The sequence below is a fragment of the Mercurialis annua genome, linkage group LG8 (genome assembly GCF_937616625.2).
Source record: "Mercurialis annua linkage group LG8, ddMerAnnu1.2, whole genome shotgun sequence".
Classification (NCBI taxonomy): domain Eukaryota; kingdom Viridiplantae; phylum Streptophyta; class Magnoliopsida; order Malpighiales; family Euphorbiaceae; genus Mercurialis; species Mercurialis annua.
Genome location: NC_065577.1, coordinates 35346300 through 35356678, shown reverse-complemented (window position 1 = coordinate 35356678; position 10379 = coordinate 35346300).

Below are 10379 nucleotides of genomic sequence, written 5' to 3'. Positions count from 1 at the left end.
AAATATTTCTGAGCGAGTCTATAATTTTACTGTTGAATATTAAAATTGCATATACACAAAGCATTTGTATATATATAATATTATCAATTTATCGATTCAGATGAAACCCTAGTCCTTTCACTTTCTAACGTTTATACTATCATATAAACTACAATGTATGCCTTCTTGTTTAATACATGATGGACTGTGAACTCAACATTTGTCACAGCCATCGTAACTCTGTATAGGATTGCTGGGCCGTAAACTGAACTACTGCCGCCTCATAACTACCCGTTAAGTCTAGGCCATTTTGCAAGACATCGCCATATGACCTAACTTCAACATGCGTATGCTTATAATGCTTATAGTTTATTAACACCGGTGATTACACAGTCCTATTGTTTCCCAATAGATAACACGTTTCAGTGGATCTCTCTAGGTATAATTATACTAGTTCAATTTGTTATTTTAATCAGTTTAAATATAAATATTCAAAAATAAAAACTATAAAGTAAACTCACAGAATCGATATCCCCCAAAGCGTATACTCCTGATAGCCCACTATTTTCGAAAGATCTTACATCTTGTTCTTCCATTAAAACTATTATGAAAAAGCTAACAGTTTGCTGAATGTTGAGCTGATAATTGTTCTTCCAAAAAAGGGCTATACCCCCAGCTAGACCTATTAGATTTATTACCCAACTATTATCAAAATGCAAGGTCTTAGTCAGTTTTGTTACTCAATGTTCATGGTTCTTTATTTCCATTAGAAAGAGGATCTCCGGGGAATTATTGTAGCATACCTTTTTCAGGTGGTGAACTGTCAACTAAACCCTGTCAGTTCCAAGACAGAATTCTCATTATGTCCCTTGGGGCACCATACCCTTCTAATTTTATTGTGAGGTATCTGCTTCCTCCCTGTTTGTATCATACCCTTCTATTGCCCCGTGTGATCTTGGTTATCTCTAACATTGGGAGTTGGTTGTTCATCAGCTAAAAGCAGATAGTCCATAAACTTTGATTTAGACCTATCTTTGTAGTTTCCAGCTATATTAAGATCAAAACCATTGACTGGATTCTTCCTCTTCCCCTCTGCTTTTGATAGCATTGAATTCCTTATAGTGTTGAGGTCCTTTGAGATTCCTCTGTCTCGTGCCATTTTCTTCCAAGTCGTTGACTTGAATTGTTGTGATTCATTTGTGGGTTGAACCGGGAGAATCAGTTATAGATGAGGGTAAAGCTTGGCTTATCGGTTTGAATTCCTCTAATAATGCTCTAATTTCATCCTTATCAACTTGTGAAAGAAACTAGTTTTCATTAAGAGCCTCGCCAAAGTTAGGACTAAGAAGATTGATTGCTATTTCATAGTGCTCTTCGATAGAAATATCATTTGTCACTCCCTTTCCCTTTGTATTTATCTGGAAGTCTTGGGCTAAGCATTCTAGTTAGTCCTGGTGGAAGGAAGCTTGAAAAATTATTTTCTACACCTCTTTAAAATTGAGTTTGTTGAGACTGGCTAATCGGATGTTCGTTGTTTGGAAATCTTGTGGTCATCAGACTTGGTGTTTCCATGAACCCAGGGTGGACTTGGTTATTGTTGGCATCCCGCGAAGATGGAAATAGGCCATTCCTATCTATACGGCCCATTATCAGTATATCACCCATCGCCACAATGTCTTTGATATAGCCAGATTATGGAGCTTCAGGTTGGCTTCTGTTCTCATTGCCCAGCTGATACTCATGCTCCATCTGTCTTGTTTGGTTCACTACCATTGTTGCGTCTGTCTCTGTTGCCTTATGTTTCCTTGGCCCTGTTGTGTGCTGGCTTATCTAGTTCTCAGCTGCACTAGAGAAAGTTGGCTACTGTGTAGTAGCTTTGTTGTTTTCATCTTTATGTTACAGTTGAAAGTTCCTGAAAAGGGAATACGTGCTTCCTCATGCTCCACCTTAGTTTGGCAGGAGTATTTTGTATGACAAAAAAATCCACAATAGAAGCAAAGATTAGGCATCTTCTCATACAAAAACTCCACCCATTCACCCACACATGCCTCTGATTTATTAGTAAAGCCTTTTGAGATTGGGGAATGGATGCTCAGTTCTGCACTAAACCTGAGAATATTTTGTCGCCAAAGAGCAACATGGATATTGATATCAACTTCTAGATACTTGTAAAATAGGCTCCATATACTTATGGCGTTTTTCTCAGTGATTTCATCTAGCGGGAGGCCTATAGCCTGAATCCAGAAAGGCGAAGAATCAAAACTAATTCTCGCAAGAGGAATATGTCTAGGCCATTCTTTAATTATGATAAGTTGGTTTTGTATATTCCATTGTCTCTCATCAAGGATGTATTTGTAGTCTTCCTTGTTTGATAACTTGAGAGTGAACACATTCTCTGGATATTTAGCAATGGTGATCTCTCTTTTTAGTCTCCATCAGCTCTCTACCATATTTTGAATTGCATAAGCGTTGTAGCGCTTTGTATTGGCTAGCACCTTTGCTGCCAACATCAGTCTATTTTCACCAGCTTCTTCTTGACTTTTTTCTTAAGGGATAAGCAAGGTTCAGATAACTAGATTTGTTGGGCCTGGAATGTTACTAATGTTGAGCCTTCCCTCAACAACATGGATTTCAGAGCGAAAAGTATGTTCATGCACATTGCTGATTGGGTTCCTAATGGTTTAGTGAGCTGGGGCCACTCCATAGCTTTGTCTATGAGCTTTCTCCTCGAAATATTGGTCCTTTTTTACTACTTCCGTAAAAGAAAGCTTTCCCTTCCTGGAGTTGTTTTTCTCCCACCACATTGATTCCTTCTAACCCCCTATCCGTATTGACTTCTGCAGTTATTTCAGTGGGGTTGTCTTTTTTTGTTGCTTTAGGTTTTGCTTGAGGACGTGATCTGGTGGTTGTCTTTACAGCCGTTTTACGAGGTGGTCTCCTTTTATTTGGCGGAGTAACATTTGTAGTATTTAGACTAGAAAAAAACAGGGGTATCCGAGTTTGAGATGTATTCATCAAACTATGTGTGGTTGGAATTCTTGGGATAAGAGTGCTGGTATTTGTGTTGAACTGGGCATTGGGGTTATTTGTATCGGTTTGTGTCTGTTGATATATTATTTGGATATCTGAGGTTTGTTTGTTGGGTTTTTTTTGATGAGGGTGTTGATGGTGCCATGACTTTTTTGTAATAAGGATTATGTTGCTGGTGGCTTGAGATAAGAATTTTACCCTCATAATTTATAAGTAGGAATATAATGAAGAAGAAGCGGTAGGAAATCTGCCTCTGAATGTGGAAGGATTTTTTGAGTATTGCTTGGGTTTTCCATGATTGATTTTCCTGCTCATGCACCAATATAGCCATTTTTTGTGTTATCGATATCCCATACATCTCTTTTGTTCTTCGGCAGAAACGCATGAGTTCTGGATTTTGATGGCACTAGTGTTGATTGATCGTCTGGGAATTGTTTTGAGGAGAAAAAACGGCTAAGATTATAGGTTGAAGACGGAGTGATACTGATCTTTTATAAGACACCTGTTTTAGATGTGATGATATTACTCCTACGCCACATGCTCAGCAAGCTTGTAATTACATGCAATCTCTACGTGGAAATGAGTTGCAATGTCTGTCTTTAACATTTATATTCTGATTAAAATGTAGGGTTTAATGTTCTACCATGTGATCATATTAAAATTACTCATGACACAATATAATTATACTAATAAATTAATACCACTAAAGAAAGAAAAAAAACTATTAGTAGGGCATGGAATTGAATTTGCATTAACAATGGTTGTCTCCTCTCATTGATTACTACATGTGTCGGTCCGTTACCGGAGGCTTCTAATATGCCGCTCCGGTTGCCGCAGCCGGTGGTTTTGTTGCTTTGCTTCCAACTTAAAACTTGTCACTATCTTGTTGATAATCCCAATATAAGTTCTTAAGTAATATTACTAATTAAAAATTTACAGTAATGGAAGTTAATTGATCTAACTCCTATTAATTATGGAAGCAGCATAGGTAGAATGTAGGAGTGCTCAAATGAAGAGAAAATTTTAGGTAGATTTCAAAACCGGATAATTATACAACACAATCGTTGCACCACGTTATTCGTGTAACAAATCAATTGTGCGTTAGTTATGTGGAAAATTGAATGATAAAAATAATAATTAAAACATTCCCTATCGCAAATGCTCATAGGCCTGATGTAAAAATGATGTGGCGCAACGGTTGCATGAGATGAACACTTTTTAAAATCTAAGAACGTCGTTTTGATGGTTTTCTTTTTTATGCATATGATGGACTTTTATGATATTTTTTTATTATAAAACTATTCATATAAATTTATTATTTTAATATTTATTTCAGATGATAAAATTTAAAAATATTTTTAAAAATCTCGGCATCTAAATAATTTTATTTAAATATAACTCAGAAAGTCAAATGACATAAAATAACAAGATCGAATATATTGTTCTAAATACTGAAATTGACGGAAGAAAGTTTGGAATCTATTTAAGAATGGAGAACCCCATCTAGAGGACTATGTACATTACATTTTTTTTCGTAGGTCCTTATACTTTATTTTTGTATCATCTGATCTCTCTATTTAGCTATTTTTTATTTTCAGGTTCTTTTTGAGTTTTTTCCTGTCCTTTTATGTGACTGGAAGAAAAAAAGATTGTAAGTAGAGGAACTGGAGGAAAAAAAATTGTAAATACAGGGACTGGAAAAACTTAAAAAGGATCTGAAAATCGAAAATAGATAAATAGAAGGACCAGATAATACAAAAATGAAGTATAAGGACCTACGAAAAAAAAAGTATAAAATACAGGGACCTCTAAATAGGTTAAGCCTTTAAGAATCTAATTAAGTTCTATCAAAAAAAAAAAAAATCTAACTGGGCTTATCTCGAAACTCAAAAGGGTGAAAAGAGAACATTTGGGGCTAGCCCATTTCTACTATGGCCTACAATTTAAAATTTCAAATAACAACAATTTTTTTTTTTAGAACAAAAACAACAACAATAAAAAAAAAACAAATGCAACAAAAAAGCAATCTTTAAATAAGTTTAGAAACGAATCCACCCTTACTATAATTTTTATTAGACCTAACTTTACCTCTTTTAAAATTATCAACATCCATTTGTAATCATAAAACAAAAATTAACTCATAACTTAAAACAGATACCTAATGTTCCAAACAAAATCAAACTGTTTCACCATCTTACACATCTAATCAAAATGTTTAATTTTATCAATTATAGTCCGATATAAAAGTGTATAGTGATTTCAAAAAAAAAATATAGTTCGTAATGTTTTTAGATGCCAAAATAAACTATAATGATCTTATTTTAATCTTTTGGAGTACAAATGTTTACTTTAATCAAAAGCATACAGTTCAAAAGACAAGCTTGCAATTAAAAATAAAAAAAATTAAGGCATCTTAACATTAATTTTGCTAACCGTATGAAACTATTTTTTAATGTTTTAGTTTTGGAATGAAAACATTTGAATCTCAACTGATCACCAACTCATGATTATTACATTGATGATTACTCTTGAAGATCACATAGAATGGTTTAAGTCACAAGAATTTATAATTGATTGGTTTAAAAGTGTAAATGACACATTTCCAGTTCCACCAAATCTGGGCTACTAATGGGCTTTATAGGTTGGTTTACATTTCTACATGGACTTATTACAAAAAAAAAATACCTAAAAAAATAAACTTATTAGTAAAAATGAGTAAGCATGGACTAGCTAACCGACATAAGCATTATTTATAAACTGATTTATAATATTATTATTTTTAAAATTAAAAATTTAAATCTGAAATTTAAAAGGATTAATTCCATATTAAATCACAACCTTCATAGATTTTTTAATTTTTATCACAACCTTTAAAGGTCGTCATATAAAACCATCACCTTTCAGGAAAAATTCAAATTTATCACAGTTTCAAATCTAGCGAATTTATGATGAATTTTTTTAATAAATTTGAAAGTTTTTTTTAAAGGTCGTGATAAAATTTAAAAAAAATAAAGATGATAATTTAATATGTAATTAACACTTACAACAATTTCCGGCCACGTCATTTTGTGTTAGCTTGGTCAGCAAATATTCACCAGATTTTAAAAACGGTGATAGGTTTGAAAAATATTGAAAGGTGGTGGTTTCAAATGACAATTTTTAAAAATCGTGATAAAAAAATAAAAAAAAATGTAAATGTGGTGATTTAATATGGAATTAACACAATTTAGAATGGTTAACCATTTAACTAATTAACAATCTATAATGGTTTGCATTTTTTGTATTGCGGTTTTGAACCATAAAACGTAATAATTTAAAAAATCAAAATTTTAGGTGTTATACAATATGAAACCACAAATCTATTTTATTTTTTAACAAATAAGAAAATAAATATTTTGCGACTTTTTCCACTATTTGCGACTTTTTCCACTATTTATAAATTTGTATATTTCTATTTCGGTTATATATATTATTTATAAGTCGGTTAATCGATTTACCGCTGTTTTTAAAAAATCAAATCCTAAAACTAAACCATTAATCATAAAAATTAAAAGTTAAAACCTCAACCTAAATCTAAACTTTTAAACCTATCGATCTTTTTTTTTTTGAGTTTTGCCGAAAAAGAAGTGTCTACACTAATATAGTTGTGATAAAATTACATAGTATTTTTGATTAAAAAATTCTATCTAATTTTTATGTATTCTTCGCACAATAAGGACTTAATTGCTATTTATCTTATACCATTAAATTTTCTAATGAATTAAAAATTGTCAAATCCTATTTTATCTTTGACATTAAAGTAAGTTTAGAATAAAGCCACAAGTGCTAATGCTACAAATTCAATTCGAAAAATGATTATTATTGTGATATTGTATATATAAGAATATGCATTATGATTCACATGTCATAAAAGCAATTTCATCTACCAATAATAGATTTTTAGTTTGCTTGATTCTCAAAAACCCTAAAGCTTACATAAGCATAAACAAGTTTAGGGTTTAAGTTTAAATTAGATCTTCTTAAAACTTAATGTAGCTAAGGTTGCTTAAGCTTTTTCAAGTTGGTAGTGGAATAGACATAATTCTAGCTTAATGGTACATAGTCCTTTTTTAGTACATGTAAATAACGTAAAACATATTTTTGAAAGAATGTCATATTTTATTTATTTTTTATTTTTTCCAACGATAGATGAAGATAGAAAAAAAGGATATATTACAATCAAAGAGGTTCTAATTGAAGCTCCCTACTATGATTAGCTTTAGCTTCTTGAGTTTTGATGTGAGCTTCCGAGTTATCCTTTCTAATAAATCTGCAAGATCCGAAAAGCGAGGAAAGATGCCAAATATCTTAACAGATATCTCTACTAGCAATTGAGGAAATCCTTCCTGAATTAATAGTTTGAGATACCATAGCGGCATCATCTTCGAATCTGGCATTTCGCCATTGACTTTCAATGGACCATTTCATAACTTTTCTGAGAACAAGAAATTCTAAGATACCAGGGTCCCAAATATATTTGAAAATAAGTAAGAAGGAGCCTAATCTTTTCCCTAAAACATCCTTAGCAATTCCTGCAACAGCTCCAAATAGGAATTTGGCACAAGTCTCAGCATCATACTGGACAGTGATTTGCGGATGGGGCGAAATAGGTGAATCATCCCTAGAATGAACTGAACCAAAGGAGTGACCAAACGGGGGGTCCTTCTCTTCAACTGAAATCTCTGTAGCAAGTGCAATCCCATTTCAAAAAAAAAATGTCTTTAAAAGAATTACATCATTGATGTTTATTATTTTAGTGTTTGAATTTTTTTTATTCATATCAGTGTTTTAACTTTTTTTTTTTGGATAATGTGTTTTAACTATTTTTAAATTTATCAAATAAGAATTTAACTGTTTTTCAATCACCAATATAGTAAAAGTTAAAATAACTCCCGTTTTTTATTTAAATTTATGTGTGCACTATTAATAAAAAAATGATAATTATGTATACAATGATACATTTACATATATAAAATTAAATGGAAATTATATAAACAAATTAAAAAAATGGCTTTGCAAGTAGTCCGGTTATAAAAAAAATTGATAAAAGTATTCATATAGTTTTAAATAGCTGGAAGACTAATTTAAATAAAAATAAAAGTTCAAACAGTGAAATAGAAGATTTATAAAAGTTCAAATACCACTATTGTAATTTATTCAAAACAATGAAAATGTGAAAGAAAACTTATTACTTATTGATTACATATTTGACATTTAATATATATTCCTTGTAATACTAATTATTATCAATAATTACCTTTTAAATTTGGTAGTATTGGGTTAAGATGGAGACATGTTGCCAAATGCTATCATAAGTTATAACAACCTTATTATGCATAATTAACCCATCCCTAAGCAAGCATAGTGCTCTATTATGTTAATTTGCTTTTGGTTAAATAGTAAAAGCACTAGACAGTCAAATACCTCACATTTAATTCTTTTCACAAACATTAAAAATTATCTCTAACTTATAGTAATAAAAAAATAGATAGATTTAGTTTTTTTTTAATTCCAATTTTGATAGTTATAATTTATACCAATAAATTATAGTTCGAATGATATTAAACATTGGGCAGCATTCTATTTAGATCATAGGTTCAAAATCTCTAACAAATACTCTCCTTTTTTAATTATAAAAAAGGAAATAAATTATAATAATTTTTTAATTTTTTAATTTTTTTTTAACAATTTTAATTAAGCATGGGTTCTTAATTATTTGATTTTGAGGTAATTAGACCACACACGTTCAAAACCCAAATTATTCTCACTTTCACGACGCGGGTGGTTTCCTTGCAAAATTACGATGCGCTTTCATTTCCTTTTGATTTTGTGCTTTTTGTTATCTAATTTTACTGTTATGTTTCTTCTCCTTTTTCGCCTTATAACGATTTCAATCCAAATTGAACCAACAATTTTCTACTTTCTGATGGTAGTCTTTATTATTTTGCCGGAAATCTTTGTGAGTTAACGCCGCAGCTGCCGTTGAGCCTGCATCGCCTCCAGATCTTCCGCCGCGAACGCCAATACGCGGTGCTCGTGTGCACTTTTCAAAATTCTGAAGATGCGATTGAGGTATTTCTATTCTCCGATTAGTCGTTGAAGAATGATGCAACAAGATTTCCTTTCGTTTAATTGAAATCGAATTTACTCTAATTTTGTTGTTATTTTTACTGTTTCCAGTTCCAAATGGATTGCTTTTTTGGTTAATTGAACTCGAATTTAACCTAATTTTGCCTTGCAATAGGTATTTGATTTGTGATATTACAGATAAGGAAGAATGTTGTAATAAGACTTCCTTTCGTTGATGCATTTCTGTTGAAAATTATTTTCCTTTTTCCATTTTAGTTAATTCAGAGCTTTGTTAAAGTGCTGATTGTAAATTAATGTCCAACTGTTGGTTTCTCATTTTCTTGGTAAGACCTATTCTACTTCTATCTCATCATGATGCTTTAAATTCATTTTTTGATGTAGGCAAAAATTAAGAGCATGAAGTCACTAGAAGCTCTCTGTTTCAATGATGCTACAACAGAGAGATTCGAATTGGAAGAAAAATGGAGTTTCGTCCGAAAGAGAAAAATCAAACGCATTATGTTTTGCGATTTTATTTTGTAATTTATAATTGTAATATTTTTGTTGTTGGTTTACCAATGGTTTACTAATAGTAAACTAGTAATTTTAGTTTTAGTAATACTGTTAGTAAACCTTAAGTTAACTGTTGGTAAATTTATAATTATTTTTTGATGATACTCTTGATTTTTATGTATTTTTTTCACTTGTGTATTAGTAATGGTTTTGTTGTTGGTTAACTATTGGTGTATTACTGTACACCAATAATTTCAGTAAATTAAATAATAATTTATTTTAATATTTTATAATTTAAAAATAAAAAATAGTAATTTGATTTTTAAGAAAACTGATAGAAGACCATTAGTAAACTGTTAGTGAACTTACAGTTAACAGATGTTTAGTAAACCGTTAGTAAACTATTAGTAAACTGAAATCGTATTTTTGCAAATGAAAAAAATATTTTTGTAAAAAAAAATTGTCAATCCGTAAATTTTAACTAATTTTGGTCAAAAGGTATTTTTGAGAATAAATAGGTGTTTGATAGATATTTGTCTAAAAATCCCTTTGATTTTAGACTATTGTTTGTGATTAGATTTGATGTGTGAAGTGAAATGGGCTTGCTTGCTTGGACACTAATGAAAGGTCTATTTGGTGACAGCACATTATAGCTGCTTTTCTTGAATTTTTTTTTCCATAATTGTATATTTTGGCATTTTATCTCTTAATCAAATTCAAAACTCCAATCTTTACTACTCCTTCTCTCT